This window comes from Acanthochromis polyacanthus, chromosome 23 (genome assembly GCF_021347895.1).
Source record: "Acanthochromis polyacanthus isolate Apoly-LR-REF ecotype Palm Island chromosome 23, KAUST_Apoly_ChrSc, whole genome shotgun sequence".
Taxonomy (NCBI): domain Eukaryota; kingdom Metazoa; phylum Chordata; class Actinopteri; family Pomacentridae; genus Acanthochromis; species Acanthochromis polyacanthus.
The window spans coordinates 17,444,960-17,462,144 of record NC_067135.1 but is presented as its reverse complement, the minus strand read 5'-3'; the positions used below and the strand labels follow the sequence as shown (position 1 = coordinate 17,462,144).

Sequence of the window (17,185 nt, the reverse complement as noted above, 5' to 3'; positions counted from 1 at the left end):
GTTCAGCCCTTAAATAGCGAGTCTGCATCGATGCTCACTCTGGACAACTTTTTCAGGAAGTGCAACGTCGAAATGGAGGAGGAAACAACATATTGATGTGAGTTCCACGTGCGTCCTTTATTTCTCCCACGCCCTTTTTACACTGACAGAACATCACATAAAGAGTGATGTAAAAAGTTAAATCAAAAGAAACAAATCTTCTTCTCTTCTGATGTTTGATTTAATTGTGCACCCCCTGACACCTTAAAATTTGAACACAACTGATAGAATTCATTTATTCATTTGTTGGATTTGAAATGCCAGATAATAGGATTGGAAAAAATGTGAGTGAAAAAAAGTGGGATGCTTTCGTCTTCTGGAAGCAGCAGCGATCCTTGTTAGTTGCAACCTGTGCCACAACGGTACAGCCATGCACAGTAGGCGTATTTGTGTTACCATGGCAATGACGTCTTCCGTTTTCCGGTGAGGCGACAGGGCGTCCCATTCCTGACATTCGTATTTATACCCTCCCCCTTCAATAATAGGTGCCCTCCACAGCTGCGAGTGTGACTTCTTTTGGAGTGACACTCGGTAGTGGAGGGGGAGTGTGTAGGGGGCGATTTGGGATTCAGCCCATGTGTTTTGGATGGGAGCTGCAGCCACAGGTGTTTCCTATCGACAATCATCATCAGCTGGTGCAGGAGCGGGGGGGAGGAATCCAGCCAATCAGAAGCCACCTTCTTCACAATATAACCTAACGCCACTCACCTCTCAGTGCCGGATCATGATAGAAGCTACATCTGGTCCGCCCACTCCTGCTGTGTTCCACCTGTATCTCAGCTCCAGTCCTCCATGTAGAAGTTCTGCCAGCGGTTCCGTTTACCTACCTGGACCTGCTCACCTCTGCATCCCAAATCCGCTCGCTATCCGCCATTACCGACCTGCCGCTGCAGACTTCCCGCCCAACACCGTGGGGTTCCGAGCCTGCTTCGGCCAAAGTCTCCAGCCTGCTCCCTCCCAGGAGAACCTGCCCCCTCACCGCTCACAGCTAAGCCCCAGTCCGAGCATCTATTGTTCCTTAGTTTCTGTTCCTCAACACGGCTAGTTCTTAGTGGTCGTCAAAATCTGCTCAAGTCTGAACCTTTCCTAGCTGCTAATGTTTTTTTAGAATCGAGTTTCTAGTATTTTGGTTGTCTTTCTTGCCTAGGTGGTACCTATCGTGAGTTAGTGTGTTAATTATACCTCCACGCCTATAGGAGTCCCCTTGAGTTTCAGTCACCTCTTAGTTGTGGTTGTAGTCTTCCGGTCAAATTTTGTAGTTTGTTTTTGAGTTCCTATTTGAAATAAAACCCTTGTGTGCATTCAGCCTGTCTTGTTTCCTACACATACAAAGTACAAGCTAACGTTGAAATTGATTCATAGTTTACTGTTATGCTGTACGGCTCTGGCATTAAATGTATCTAGATTAGATTACGTAGATTAGCATATCAAGTATGGTGAGAGTGATGCAGAGTTGACTGGTGGAAATGGGCAGCTGGAAGCAGTGGGCTGGAGGAAGGTCAGCAGCAGCATCCTCCCACAGTGGACATGATGGAGACGAGACCAGTTGGTGGGACAGCAGCCGCAGATCTGAAGCATCTGGCTCTGGGAAGGGCACTCGGAGAAAGGACACAGGGAGAAACAGAGTGAGTATAATGCAATAATGGTGTGTGTATTCAATATAAAGGTAGGTAGAGAAAGGCTCAGTGCATCCAGAGAGGTCCCCCAGCAGCCTAGGCCTATAGCAGCAGAACTAAGGGACATCAAAAAGGGAAGTCAGTTGTGCCAATGAAGACACCAGCTGACCCCCTCAGGGTCACCCAGTCAGCCCTAACTATAAGATTTGTCAAAAAGGAAGGTTTTAAGCCTGGTCTTAAAGATAGAGAGGGTGTCCACCTCCAGAACCCAAACTGGGCACTGGTTCTATAGGAGAGGAGCCTGATAACTGAAGGCTCTGTCTCCCATTCTACTTTTAGAAATTCCAGGAACAACAAGTAAGCCTGCAGTCTGAGAGCGAAGAGTTCTACTAGGATAATATACTATCAGGTCTTTAAGATACAATAAAAAGGATGAATATTTATATTGTCATTTATTTTAAATTGTATCTGTTTTATTAATTTACATTATTTTCTTAAAATATGACCATAATGCACAGTTGAAATGCAAGAAAAAAGAAACCTTCCAGGGGAAGTGAATGCTTTTTATCAACTTTATTTTATAGCTACTCTGTGTCCACACCTTTGTTTTGATTTGATAAAAGTTGAGGTACTCATTCTACCTCTATCAGTCCTCATTTGACAATATTTGTTGATCAGGAACCTGCACCTGTTCGAAGATATGCTTCTTTTATGTGTTGCTCCACTTTTTATTTTCAGTCTCGGGTATGCATACAGATGGTACCCACACATGTCATGAACAGGGAATGGAGAAATTTTGGAGTTGATGTTTGGGAGCCTTTAAACAATCAGCTAACTGTGTGAACGTGCATCTGACTGCACATGTGCACTTCCTAGAGGTGGAGGTTTTGTGTTCAAAAAGGTGCGGCTGTCAGAGAGTAGAAGCAGACAGAGAGAAGGTGAATTCTGAGTCACTTAGAAGGTAAGTATCGGAGATTAAAAGCAGTTTTTACACAATAAACTGCTTCTGTTCACTCTCGCCAGAGATTTTGTGCCGTTGGAGATTAAGGTTATCATGGTGCAGAAGTGGATTTTATGTCATATTTTTTACATATATTTTGCTTGTGATTTTAGCTTTTCTGTTTTGTGGAATTACGGGTAAAATCATAGAAACATGGTATTCATTTCCTTCCATAAACAAAACAAAGTTTTTACAACCGTAAAGTTACACACATTTTTCTCTATTTAAATCTGCTGAAAAAGACTTATTTCACAGATATCTGCTGTTATGTGAAAGAAAAATGACAATGACGATGATGATGGATTGAAAATTTTTGATTAACAGCTATTTTACAGATTTTCCACATCAAAAATGTGTATTTTTACAAATACTAATCTCTTCTTTGACAGTGCATGACTCTAAAATGACAGTTTTGTTGTATGCAGCTAAACTAAAAAGCATGATTTTTTAAAAAATGGTTTTAAAACAGTTTTTGAACTATCCAGTATTCTGTCTTTTTTTAAAAATTTTATTTTATTTCAGACAGATTTTTACTTTTGTTATATAAGAGTATATAAGAGTATATATAATTTTTGGTTTGTTTTATTTCCATGATACATTTTTGTGGTGAGCAGAGGATCTACCAACCTTTTGCAAAGACCAAAATTAAGGCAAAGCCGCTGTTTAACGTTGTCAGTTCAGGTTTTACCGCGTTTGTTTCGCATGTGACGCAGCTCTTGCTAAAGTTAAATCTTGTTTTTTTTGGTTTTTTTTTTTTGGTTTTTTTACAGTGAAGGATTAAGTTAAATTTGAATTGCTTTGCTTCATGTGACCTATTTCCTCTAATGTTATGTCTGCGGTTACCATGCTTTGTACATGGGAGACTGTTGCTGCTGTTACCGTATGGTCAGATAAGTTTCGGCTTTTTGACAAAATTTAACAAAGTAAACTCAAGTAAAAGTGAAAACAGATTTCAGTGAAGTTGCAGTTAATTAATTTTAAAAAAATCTTTAAGTTATTTTTACTTGCAAGTCTTCAGCATCTTTAAAATGACTCACCAATTAGCCAAATGGAGATCAAGGTTCCTGTATCTGGAAGGTTCTTCAAAAGCCTCAGTCAGGAATAAACACAAGAAAATTTCCAAGTCAATGAATATGGCTTGGAGTACATTCAGTCCAAGAAATGGAAGGAAAGTAGCACATGTGTAAATCTGCCTTGAGCATGCCTTCCTAAAAAGCTAAAACACAAGAAAAAAACAGTAAGGGAGCCCACCAAGACACTTATGACTACTCTGAAGGAGTTGCATGCTAGAGATTGCAGTTCAACAAGAAGCCTATAGGAGACTCTGAAGTAAACTGGAAGAAGATTCTCTGTTCTACTGAGACCCAAATTGAACTTTTTGACTGTCAGATCACATTTGACAGACACCAAACACTGCTCATTGTCACAAACACGCCACCCCCACTGTGAAGCATGGTGGTGGCAGTATCATGATGTGAGAATGCTTTCCTGCATCAGCCTTGCAAAGGTAGAGGATGAAATGAGTGCAGCAAAGTATAGGGAAGAGCTTGACAACCTGATAGTCTGCAAGAGAACTATGTTTTGGATATTTAATCAGTTGACTTTGTAGAAATCTGTTTTCACTTTGACATTAAGTAGTCTAGTTTTGCAAATATTGGCAAAAAATCAAATGGAATTGACTCCAATTCGATGCCTAATGGCATTAAAAGAGGAAACCTTCAGCTAGGGGGTTAATATTTTTTCTTTTTATTGGCATTGTATTGTATCTACTACATGGCCACACCTTTGTTTGAATTTGGTTAAAGGTGAGGGCATATTCAACCCTTATCTCTCCTTATTTGACAACATTTGTTTTTCAGGCGCCTGAGCCTTCTATAGGTCGGTAGAGCTTTTGAAAGATGTTATTCCACATCACCATTTGACTTCAAGCCTTGTTATTTTTATTTCTTTACTTTTGACAGCACTGAACTTGGGAAATGCATGACAAATAAACTGAATTTAGGGTGATGAGATGACTTGTGCATCGTTAAATTTAACACATTGAACACAAAGTTCTTAACAAAACAGACTTCCACAAGTTTGATGTTTATATATTCATAGATTTATTTGAATTAAAGCTGCAAGAATAGATTATTTTCATTATGATTCAGTTAGTGACACAGATTGGTTGTTTTACCCAATAGTGCTTGAGCTTCTCATCACATAAGACAAATAAAAACTGCCGAAAATGACATTTTGGAGGCAAATATTTGACATTTTGCTTTAAGAAAAAGATAAAATAGTTATAATACATCAAAGTGGTTTTCATCAATTGACTGATTAATCAATGGGTCAAGCATCACTGCTGTAAATCTAAGATGTTACTGTCTTTGTAACAATGTAAGCTACTTTAGTCTGTGCTTCTGTCACAATTTTATTTTATTTTTTTAACATCTTCTGCAGTCCTCATCACTGATAATGTCAAGCATTCTGCTTATTCGACGCCTCCGCCGCACTCGTCAACCCTCAACACCAGCTCTAGGTGAGATCTAGTGGCATTTAAGTCATGGACACTCGTTTCATAGTTTAACTTTTCACATTATAAGTAAAGAAAAGGACCTGGAAGAATTTTGTTTCTTTCTGCAGGGTGTTCAAAGGTGCTTCTTAGCATCATGCCCATTGTTCAGATTGCGATTGGTGAGTCCACTATTTAAGTTGTTCAATGAAGACGTGGTTGGAAATGAGAAAACAGTCTGCATTTTTACACTCTTGTGGGTAATATCTAAAATTTCTGAAAACGTAGCACAAATAATGTTCTGTCATTGCCTCTTTTCTCCATCAGGGGCAGTATACCTACGCGACTGTCCACAGCAGCACTTCATCCCCATCTATCTGATAGTGTTGGGAGTCTTTAGCCTGGTCCTAGCGCTGCTCTCCTGCCTGCCCTGTGCCGAGGATCCCACCGATGGCACCTCCAACCCACTGAGTCATGTCTCCAAAGCCTGGAATGGGCTGGTGTCTTTATTCCTCTTGTGCTGGTTTATCGCTGGTGAGTTTAAACAGAAGTGGACTGATCAAACAATCCTACAGAAAGGACACATAGTACGTCAGAATCAAGCCTACTTTACATTGCACCAAAGCCAGCGGAAAGACATGTTTCTGGTTGGCTGGCATTTACGTAAAATAAATGCCGGCATGAATATGCACCCAATTCAGGTCAATATTTAGTAGATGCACCATTAGCCGCAATTACACCATACTACCTTTGTTTTGTTTTGTTTTTTTCTAGGTAGTGTATGGATCTACTCTATTTATCAGCCTAACTACGACATCATAGAAGGGGTTCCTTACTGCAACAGGAGGCTCTACCTGTTCGCTTTCTGGACAACCACCGTGACCTACATCGTTCTAGCTGTATTCTTGGTAGTCGGCATCTTCGCCTTAATGTGCGGCCGGTCCAACTCTGACGACGATGACGTTGTTGTACCACCAGGGCCCTAATCACACAGTTACGCATGAGCGGCATTTTTCCTCTGCACTGTAACATTTGGTAACAAGCTCTTAAAAGAAATGGAAAAACCATAGTTGTAGTATCTTCACTCCTCTAAGATATACACAAAATAGTAAGATGGTGTATTATGTACAATTAATCTGAAGATTTACAGTGAAATAAATGTTCTATTTTGTCATTTAAAGAAGTAAATGAAATTAAAAGCGAAAGAATCGAGTAGAAATCTGTTATTTGGGAATTGTGTCGCAACAGGAAGTCTCTTCCTGTTTAAGCTTAGGACGGTGCCAAAAACAACATATGTTTCATCTTGCATAGAAAGCTAGTCACATCCTGAGATAAATAAGAAGCACAGTCTTTACAACACCTATTCTCTTGCAGATCTCACCCACTAACATGCAAATCAGGGCTGCATGGCATGATGAAAATCTGATATGTGGTAACATTGTTCAAAATCGCCATGAAAATACATCTTGCAATTAGAGTATTGAATAGGGAGAAAAAAATACAAAAAGAAAAAATCTTCAAATGTATTTATTTAATTGGCTACAGACAACAAAAACCAAAACACCTTCCTCAGGATGTGGAAACCCAAAAGAAAACCATAATCACAGATTTAATCATGCCAGGTGTTCAACACTGAGTGCCTGCACCTTTTTCTCTGTCTGGCATCCAGAGTCATCACACAGCAAATGTAACACAATAAATTCTAAAGTACGGTCCTCTCACTGGCATTTTGAAAGACTTTAACATAAGACAAAGATAACCCAAGAAAACACAAAAGGAAATTTATAAATGATAGTTTCATTTATTGAAGGAGAAGTGCTGTCCAGCCCATCTTGCCTTATGGGAAAAAGTAATTGCCCCCTTAGCTACCAATCCACCAAATGACCAAATTCATTTGACAAATGGGTTCAGTCTCACCAGCAACACCCATATATGATTACTGCCAGACTTGCTGGAGCTAAACATCGCTGAATAGAACCTGTCTGTCAATGTGAAGTAACTAAAAGGTCTCAAAAAGCAGCACATGATGCCACATTCTAAAGAGATTCAGGAACAGATGAGAAACAAAGTCATTGACATTCATCAGTCTGGAGGGTTACAAAGTCATTGCTAAGGCTCTGGGACTGCAGAGAACCACAGTGAGAGACATTATCCACAAATAGAGAAACATGGAACAGTGGTGAACTGGTGCATGTTGAATCTACTGAGTCAAAACAGTGAGCCTTAATCTTGAATTTCATTTAAGGAAAGGGAATAATGTCACAGCGAGCTAAATCTAAGAATACACACAGTAGAACTTTAAGGCAACATTAAAGTCAGTTAAAGAAGCAACACACTGTAATAACATGTATGAGCCACTAGATGTCCACCTGGGCCTTTTTTAAACTGATAGGTGCACACAAAGCACTTAGGTGTTCATGTAAAATGAAATATAAGAATGATTTCGACTCAGCGATGTAAAACCCAGGAAACACATGCACAGCCTTTTAGCTGTCCTCTGAACTTATCAGGTCATTTCCAGTCCGTTGATGTTCATATGTATTTCGCGTTTATATTTTGGGCAAACTATCCGTTGCATTTCTGCCTCTCAGTAAATACATGATACTGGAGAGCCCTGGTGACCAACGTGACCTTAAATTCAGATATTATTCAGAAATGATTTAGCTACAAGAAGTCAAACATTAGACGTGTGTGCAAAAGATGACAACAAATGCCTTAAAGCATTCGAGTCAATCACACAATGCGAGTGAAACATGTCTGATGATTTCTCTTGTTTCTTCTCCAGGTAATGTGTGGGTCTACTCTTTTAACAAGCCCAACTACAGCAAGAGCACCACAAATGTGGTCCCTCCTGCTAGTTGTTTGCGTTCTGGACAACCACAGTGACCTACATCCTACTAGCTTTGTCGCTGTTCGGCAGCTGCATGTTCTTCCTATGTGGTCACGCCGACCCTGACGTCTAGCAACCTTGCTGCATCAAGGCTGAACACACAACAGCTGCTGTTGAACAAGTGATATGTTTCCAGTAAACTTGAACATTTGAAATCATGATCGTAAAGAATGTGGGACAACAGCAGTCGCGTGGCCTTCTGTAGATAGATGCTTAAGGGTGGGGTGATATGAACAGGATCACTAAGTGTTTTCTCATCAGTGAACATTCACCACATCTGCAGAAGTTGTGTGCATTCTGTTTGTATGACCTCTGAGAGACCCAGACTGTTTTGATTGCCTTTTGAGTCTTCTATGTGAAGCATTTAAGCAGGCAGATGTTAGCTTGTGGTCTTATAAACAGCCACAACATATGCTTCACCTCACATGGAAACCTTTGGTCATGCTCTGATAGAGAGAAGTAGACTCTTCCAGGAAGAAGTGTGGTTATGTACACTTACACAAGATGAATTAATCAGCCATAACATTAGGACCACTGACAAGTGAAGTGAATAACACTGATCATCTTGTTAGAGTGCAACGTTCTACTGGGAAACCTCTAGACCTATTGAGTGGTGATAAATGACGCTATAAGAGTGCACTAACTTGTAATGACGCGGACATGTTTAACAGTCTTTAGTAGGATTTAAGGGTAGGGTTAGGGTTAGGTTAGTGAGATAACTTCTGGATTAACTGTCTTTTCAGGCATACACAGTCCTTCAACTTTTTACCATGTATATCGCCATGGTAACTTATGCTGAATACCTAACCAGAATAAAAGAATACAGCTAAAAGTCTTACACAGCATAAGAATATTACCTCGAATGAGAGATTATTGAATCCATCCTCCACTTCATCATGGAAATAGTTTCATTTTCATGACTTTCTTATTTATTCTGCACATGATCTGTCTTTTTATGTAAGTAGCATAATAGGCCTGTACACGTCATTACTACAAAACAGAGAAAAGGAAGGTAAAAGCCACTGACCTCAGAAGTTGAGAGACTCATATATGGAAACTTTTTTTAAGTTGCACACGAGCAGTGAACTTTCGCTAACCTGCAGATGCTCACAAGCGCTTTTATTTTTCTTTCAAGCCTTCACGAAGGAGGTACGCTGAAGAGGCGCTCTGAGAAGTATAACACAACCTTTACAATCTGCCACACAGATGCTGTTTGGACAGTATTTTTGAACTAAAACGGAATATTAGTCAGCCAATGTTCTGTTTTCAGCTTGGTTGCTTATTAGCTTTGCAGTTTCTGTTCTTGATGATACTGTTCTTTCTGCTCAAACATGAAATTGAACTTCATTTAAAGGGAAGTAGGCTCCAGCGTGTGTTGTCGAACCTCTTCCACCACAATACACCGAAAAAAAGAGCACCTGTTACGAAAGATAATTTGCCTGATAGACTTCTCCTTATTGTACGTGACATTAAGAGCAGAGAGCTCATGCATCTGTCTCTGCTCTTTTTTTGAGGTTAGGTTCATCATTAGAGGCTATGTCAGAGACTGAGAGACCTCAGCACATCTGCAGACTTCCTACGCCTCTAACAGCAGCGCTCGGTGAGAGACAATGATACAATAAAAGTGCTCCAGCTGGATTAACTTAATGCATAGGTGCTGCTGTGGACTTTAATATGTGTTCTGCCTTATCTCAGTCTGTTTTCAGGTGATTTTGTGCTCCGTGTCCATTGCTCAGCTAGTAATAGGTAAGTGGCAAGTATACTTACAGTCATAACGTTTTATAAATGTTGTTTGGATTTGTTTTCTGTGGCAGCACCTTTATATCAGGTGATTGCAACATTTGTCCTTCAGGAGCCTTGTGCCAATATGGCTGCCCTCAGCAGTCCTATATCTCTGTCTATCTGCTGGTAATGGGAGCCCTCTCTCTGCTGCTGGCTTTCCTCACCATCATGCCCTGCACCGGTGGCTTCGGTAATCACAGCACAACCTGGATTTGTCTTGTCTCATTCCTCTTCTTCTGCTTTTTCACCGCCGGTAAGCTGAAAGTTTTGTGTGGTTGATTAAAGGGTTTGCAAACAAACAGTCAAAGCAAACCATTTCCAGCCGCAGATAGCATGTCAGTGCTATTTCCTGCCACAGCGAACTCTACCACTTCAATCTAACCTTTCTGTGTTAAAGTTTTGTGTTGTTGAATGAACTGTTTATATTATATATATTAGGAGAGTGATTAGTTCCCGAAAAAGAATCCAGAGCCTTAGTATGACTACTTTCCTGTTAGTTGTGCAAAGGCAACTGTTGCTAAAGATAATATCATATGAGGTTTGTGTGCTAACTTAAACACACACACCAAAAAAAACGACTGCAGTTTTGACTAAATATATGCACATTTCTGACATGCAAAAACCGTTGTTCACACTACCTCATCATGATTTTGGTATGTTTTATAAAGCTCGATTTTCACCAGGCCATACAAACAGTAGCTGTACCACAAGACTACTTTAATATATCCAGGATGTGTTTTCATTATCTGGTTTCACTAAACCTAACGACTACACTCATTTGAAATGGACACTTTAGGACGTACACTGCTGTTTAAAAGTTTAGGGTCACTAAGAAATGTCCTTATTTTGGAAAGAAAAGCTTTTTTTTTCATTGACGATAACAATAAATTAATCAGGAATACAATCTAGCCATTGTTAATGTGGTAAATGACTATTCCTGCTGGAAACAGATAATTTGTATTGGAATATCTACATAGGGATACAGAGGAACATTACAATATTACCACACAGGAATTAAGCTTTTCTCAACAGACAGCAGAACATTAATCAGTGAGAAACATTTATTTCATTGTCGTCTGTTTTTTTTCCATAGGTATCACGTGGATCTACTCCATCGATGTACCTAACTTCAGTAAAACAATGAGCAGTATGGATACCTTCTGCATCAAGACGCTGTATCAGTTTGCCTTGTGGACTATCAACCTCAACTACGTAGTGTTACTCTACATCCTTTTCTTTAGCTGTTGTACATGCCTACTGTTTGGTGAGGATGACAGCACAACCCAAGAAAACGTAAGGGTGGTGGAGGATTAAGTGTCAGTAAACATGGCAATAATTTTCAGTGTTTCTATAAATCTTTTAATGTATATTTTATCTAAACTGTGGAGGATATTTGGATAGCCCTGGTATCACAGGCTTTATTTTTTTATACCTGAAATAGAATTTGCATTAAAATACGAAATGCAATACATTTTCTATTTTCTATTAAAATTCTTTTATCAGAATGTTCTTCTGAAATGTGTTTTACATTTGAAGTCATACACTATTGCACATAAATAGCATTAAACTAAATAATAAAACAAATATTACAACTTGTATTACATCAGACGTTACAAGTAAGTGTCCACACAATGAAGTGAGGCCAAGTCAGAAAGAGATAAATGTAGCTAACATTAACATGAACAAGTTCACAGGCCTGCCAACTCTCACGCTTTGGCCGTGAGACACACGCAACTCAGTCCCTTCACGCTCTCACGACACACTCCAAATATCACACGGGCAAAAAAAAGTTCCACTTTGCTGTTATGGAAATATGTAACCTTATTACTGATGGTCCGATTTCCGACGCTGCTGAACGCAACTTCATTGTCCGAGTGCACTTGAATGCACAATGACGTGAGTTTGATGTTTTGATTGTATTTCGTTTTGATTTGAAGAAGCTTTGAAGACATTTCCTGATGCTGGAAGGAGAAGAGCACTTTGTACCTTTGTGGTAAGAAGACTGTGGCCGTTTCTCAGTATGTAACTGTCTGTACTTGGTTCTCACGTACTCGTGAAACGTCATCATCAAGACTGCATCAGACCAGACTAGTGTGCATGGATATGAATCAGTAAATAGATCTATGGCTCCAGCTCCCAGTGAACAGGATGATTTTATTAGAGGAAGTCAGACAGAAACATTAGAGCTCACACTGAAACGGAGCTACAGCTCTGTGTCTTGCAGAGGATTTATTGTCAAAGCTACATGTGTGACGGTAACAATCCCTGCCAGAGCAGACCTCATTCGCACTTCCGCTAGGTGTACAGACCTGATCAAAATCTTAAGACCAGTTGAAAAATTGCTAGAGTTTACCTTTTGCACATTTGTATCTTAATAAGGTTTTAAGTAGAGCTACAAAATCCAAAAGCAAGAAGGTGGAGTGTGACAAAAAGCACTTTGAAAAAGTAATTTATTGAAAACAACAAGTAAACTGAAATAGGCTGTTTATCAGCTGATCAAAAGTTTAAGACCATAGCTCAAAAAATTACAAAAAAGTTTGTTCACATTTCCAATTAAATGCGACTTGTATGTGATCTCCTGTGTGAACCTCACACGACCCAAAAGGTTCCCGCATGGGCAGAAGAGGACACAACAACGACACGCAGAGAGCGTGTTCAGCGTTTACAGAAGTAAACATGGATGCTAACAGCAGATTTATAACTTAATCGTTTTAAGGAGAAGGTCAAGAAGGAAGAGAGCCAGGATTTTGGCCCTGGCGTTTTGTGGGGCAGTGGTAGCAACGTCTGTCCACAGAAATGTGTGGGTGCGGAGTCGCAGCCAGGAGTGGTGGGATAGTGATGTGAGAGGCTTCACAGATGCGAACTTCATTCAGAATTTTCGAATGACAAGGGCGACCTTTACGTACATACGTGAACGCCTCTTTTTAACACTCTCACAGCAAGACACACGTCTTCGGCAGCCCGAGGGAGGATCTGTGTCGTTCAGACTGCCATGAAAAGATCAGATACAGGTCGCATAGGGGCCCAAAATTTGGATTTGGGTCACTTGAGCCTGCAGTCTGAACGTAGCCCTAGAGTTTGCGTTCTTCTAAGTTTAACTCCAAGGTTTCAAATACTTTCATTTACTGCAAATGAATATCTCCTCCAAATGTCTCACTAATAATCATTATCAGCCTTAAAAACCCACAAAACACCCCTCTATACTCGACCACACTTAGTACAGTCCGGTTCCCCCTTCTGTAAATCTGCTTGGAATCTTCCACTTCCTGTTTGTCAAAGTGGCCTTCTACCTGGACAGGTTTTGTTGGAGCTCATGCAACAAACATTTTGGGTAACTGCACTTTAATATGGATGGATGACACTGAATTAGAGTCTGTTTTAATGAGACTGAGTTCAGATTTGTAGCTCTATCATTAAATAGGAAATTATTTCTCAGAATTCACAGAGAAAAGTCTGAAATGTTTGCTAGGTTAGCATCCCACATGTTCTTTGGCTCAGCTAAAGCTAACTCTCTCCAACTTCTGGATCTCTGGAGTTGCTTGTTAAAATATTTTGCTAGAGGTGCTGAAGCTCAGAAAGTCTGAGATGTTTGTTCAAAATAAGCTCATTCTCAAGTCTTATCTGAACTGTCCTCTTTTGTTTGAACTTTCCCTAAACTTAGGAGTTAATGACAGAGCAGCACATCCAGACTCAGTCTCGTTTATGTAGAGATTAAACTTCAGTGTCATTCATTGATGTTAAAGTGCAGTTTTTCACATGTTTGTTGCACATGCTCCCGACCAAACCAGTCCAGGTGGAAGACGATGTGAAGAGAAGCTCCAGAGGCTGAATATCACACATTTATGTTGGAAATAAATGTCCTTTAATTAGACATTGTCATGCAAAAGTTGGATTTCCCTTTAATGATGTTCAAATCTTTGTGTTTTGTTGATGTTGGTTTCTAAATGTTTTCTGACACTTGGCCCCAAAGATTAAAACCTTTTACGGCTCACAAGCAATTCACACATTATCAACTATCTTTCTGACTAAACTAAGATAAAAAGTGAAAAACTGTCTGATTCCTGCATCATGAATGTAAATCTTTTTGGTTTTTGACAGTAAACTGAATATATTTTGGTTTGACATTTTATAAACCAAAACAAGAAATGAATTACTGCAGAAAACAATCAACAGATTAATGGACAGAAAATGTGTTTTCCAGCATATATGGCTGAATTACTTCAACATTACAAGATACATACAATTTAAATTCAATTTTATTTATATAACGTCAATTACAGGTCAAATTGTCTCAAGACGCTTTATTTTTATATTTTTTTTTGTCAAATTTAAAACATAAAGTAAGAAATTTAAACCTGTTGACTAATCCAATTTATTATTTGGTTTTAAACAGATTAATCAACAATTAAAATAACTTTCTCCACTAAAACTAATAAACGAGGTCAAATAGAAGGAACAGTTTTAAATCCTGCAGTCCCACGACGACAAGAATAAAGATTCTCAACAAAAACTAAATGTGATGCTGGATTCCATTAAATTCCTAATAAATGATAATAAAGTGTGATACTAAAGGTTTGTGGTTCTAAAAATCTCAAAGTAAAGATATCAAGTTGAACATCTGGATGGAGGCTGATAAAAGTTGACCTCCCTTCATTTCTCTGGAGCCGTCTCCATGAATTCTAGGGATGCTGGTTAAAGACCTGCTCTTCTACTCGTCTTCCTTCTAGTCGCTGTAAAAAGTCACTCCATCCTCGCCAATTTCAACACCTCTTCATGACAACTTGTTCTGCCTCTGACCTGGTGAAAACTCCAGAAACTCGAGAAAACCCGTCGAGACTCGGATTTTCGAAAAACTCGTCAGGCGGGGGAAGGTGTGGTGGGCAGTGGGGGAGTAGAGGGGGGAGGCCGCCACCCACCTCCCCTCCTACTCTCCGCCCTGACTCCACCCAGACTCCGCCTTGGCTCCACCCATGTGGTCACTTTATTAGGAACGGAAACTACGATGTCAAAGGGACGACGAAATTATTTTTATTTATCTGATCTGTAGCTCAGTGAGTTAAGGGTTTGTCTATGGAGCTGCAGGTTGCTGGTTCAAGGCCAGACCCTTCTTAAATTTTGTGAAAAACTTAGACAGACAAAGAAAGAAAAATGCCGGTGGTGGGTCTTGAACTTACTACCTTCCACTTGGTTGTCTCTCTTCTTACCCCCTGAGCTACTTGCTCAGATACTAATTCTTCTTTTTTTTGCGCATTTATCATCGATTTTTTGCCGTTTTCGAGTTTTTTTTTTTAACTCGAGTCTTGACTCGACCGTTTTTCTCAAGAGGTTGGACTTCAGCCTTTGTGCTGGAGGGTTGAACCCTCAGTTCCAAGACTTTCCAAAGCCTCCAGACCTCCCAAGTCCTCAGGACCTGAGGACTCACACAGTCTGAGAGCTGAAATTTTATAAGTCCCACAGTAGATCTCTGTTAGATTTAACTTTCAGACAGTCCAAGGACTGATATCTTCAAAGTTCCTGAGTAGTTCACTGTAAGTTTGAAATTTTACACAGTCTGTGGACTGAAATTTTCTAAGTCGCACAGTAGATCTCTGTTAGGTTTATCTTCAGACAGTCTGAGGACTGAAATCCTAAAAGTTTCTCAGCAGTTCTGTTAGTTTGAACTTTGTGGTTAACAGAAGCCTTAAAACTTGTGACCATGAGTCTTGATTTCACATTTAGACCATCCATCTGAGTTCTTCTCAGACCTTCACTTGTGGGTTCTTTAGAAATCCTGAACAAACTTTGATTCTCTTCACTGAACAGTAAAGTTTGTGGAGATCAGAAGGTAACATTAGTTTGATCGATGCCTTCAACTACTAGTAAACTTTATCTGGAAAGCAGTTTTCTGAAATGAGCTCTTAGTAAATCTGTCTACAGTCAAACCAAGAACACAGAAAGAGGAAATGTTTGAAGAAACAACTTGATGTTTTCATTTCAGACGAGAAAACACTTTAAGACTTTCATCTATTTTTGTTCTTTTTGATCGTTTTATTGTCTCTTCTGTTTAGTTTGATCTTCTAAAGTCTAACTGGTGTCTTTTCAAATGTTTTGTCTTTAGTTTGATTCTTCTTAAATGTTTAGTTTTGCTCTTTTCTCACCTTTAATTCTTTTTTAATGTCTGCTTTGCTTTTGAAATGTTGTCTTTTTAATGTTTAATTGTTGTTTTTTTCAAATGTTTTATCGGCTTGTTTGAAAAATTTTCTTTTCTTTCCCAATGTTTTATTTTTAGATTAAATCTTGAAGGTTTTTCTTTTTGAATGTTTCACCACCTTTTAATGTTTAATTGACTTTTTATTTGCTTCATTGTATTTTCTGTTTAATTCCTATTTAAAGTTTTGTCTTTAAGATTTAATTTTGTAATAAAACATTTAATTTTTTAATTAAATGTTTTGTCTTTTTAAAGGTTTAATAACAATGAAATGTTTTGTATTTTTTAAATGTTTAATATTCTTGTTTAATTGTATTTTGTAAATGTTTATCTAAAATATTTCATCTTTAACATTTAATATTTTGATTTAAAAATGTTTAATTTCAGAATTACATTTTCTATCTTCTGTTTTATTATCCAATTAAATATTTTATGTTTTTAATATAATTTAATTATATCTAATGTTTAATTTTCTTTTCAAATGTTTTATTGTATTAGATGGTTTTTCCCTTTGATTTAATTGCTTTTTTTTAATGTAGTTTATTTCTTTAATCTTTTTTCGGTCAAGGTCTTAACCCCAAACTTAAAAATTAAGCAAACCCTTAAATCACAATAAAAATACTTCTGTCACAATCAGTCACTTATCCAGTTTATCAATTCAGCTTTATTTGTTTAGCACCTTTCACACAGATGACAAAACTGCACAAGCAAAAAGAAAAAAAACTATTCTAAAACTCAAACATTTTTAAAAAAATTTTTAACATGGTAATAAAATATGTTGTGTTCAGCGGATGGAGGGAGTTTATTGAAGTCTTCTTGGGCTCACACGGTAAATAATTTAAAATGATGTTCAGTCTAAGGAAACTGCAGAGCGACAGAAGAACCAACAATATCTCCTGTTTTCTCCTTTAATGAATCAACTCTTGTGCTTTCAGACCAAAGAACTACAGACTCTTCACAACCTGCTCAAACTTTTGGTACAGGACCTCTCCACACGGGTCAAGAAGGTTTCCTTCTCATTTCTACTCTGAAGCTCACCTTCTCCTGCTCAAACTGCTGACAAATGTTTCTGCTGCTCTAAAGTCTGGTCTCCAGAACTTCCTAAAAACTCTCAAAGTCTCTTCTGCTGCAGGTTGCTTTGTAGAACTGTTACAGAAAACCTCACTAAACCACATGG

At 38.7% G+C, this 17,185-nt stretch overlaps 1 long non-coding RNA gene across 1 annotated transcript; it reads left to right on the top strand.

The window, feature by feature from the left end:
• Positions 1-500: 500 nt before the first annotated feature.
• LOC110968208 (uncharacterized) lies at positions 501-11,292 on the top strand. Its single transcript, XR_007939886.1, has 8 exons — positions 501-1,664; positions 5,098-5,176; positions 5,281-5,331; positions 5,477-5,683; positions 5,924-9,639; positions 9,735-9,785; positions 9,892-10,074; positions 10,915-11,292. It is a non-coding gene; the product is annotated as an uncharacterized LOC110968208 (long non-coding RNA).
• The last annotated feature ends 5,893 nt before the right edge of the window (positions 11,293-17,185 follow it).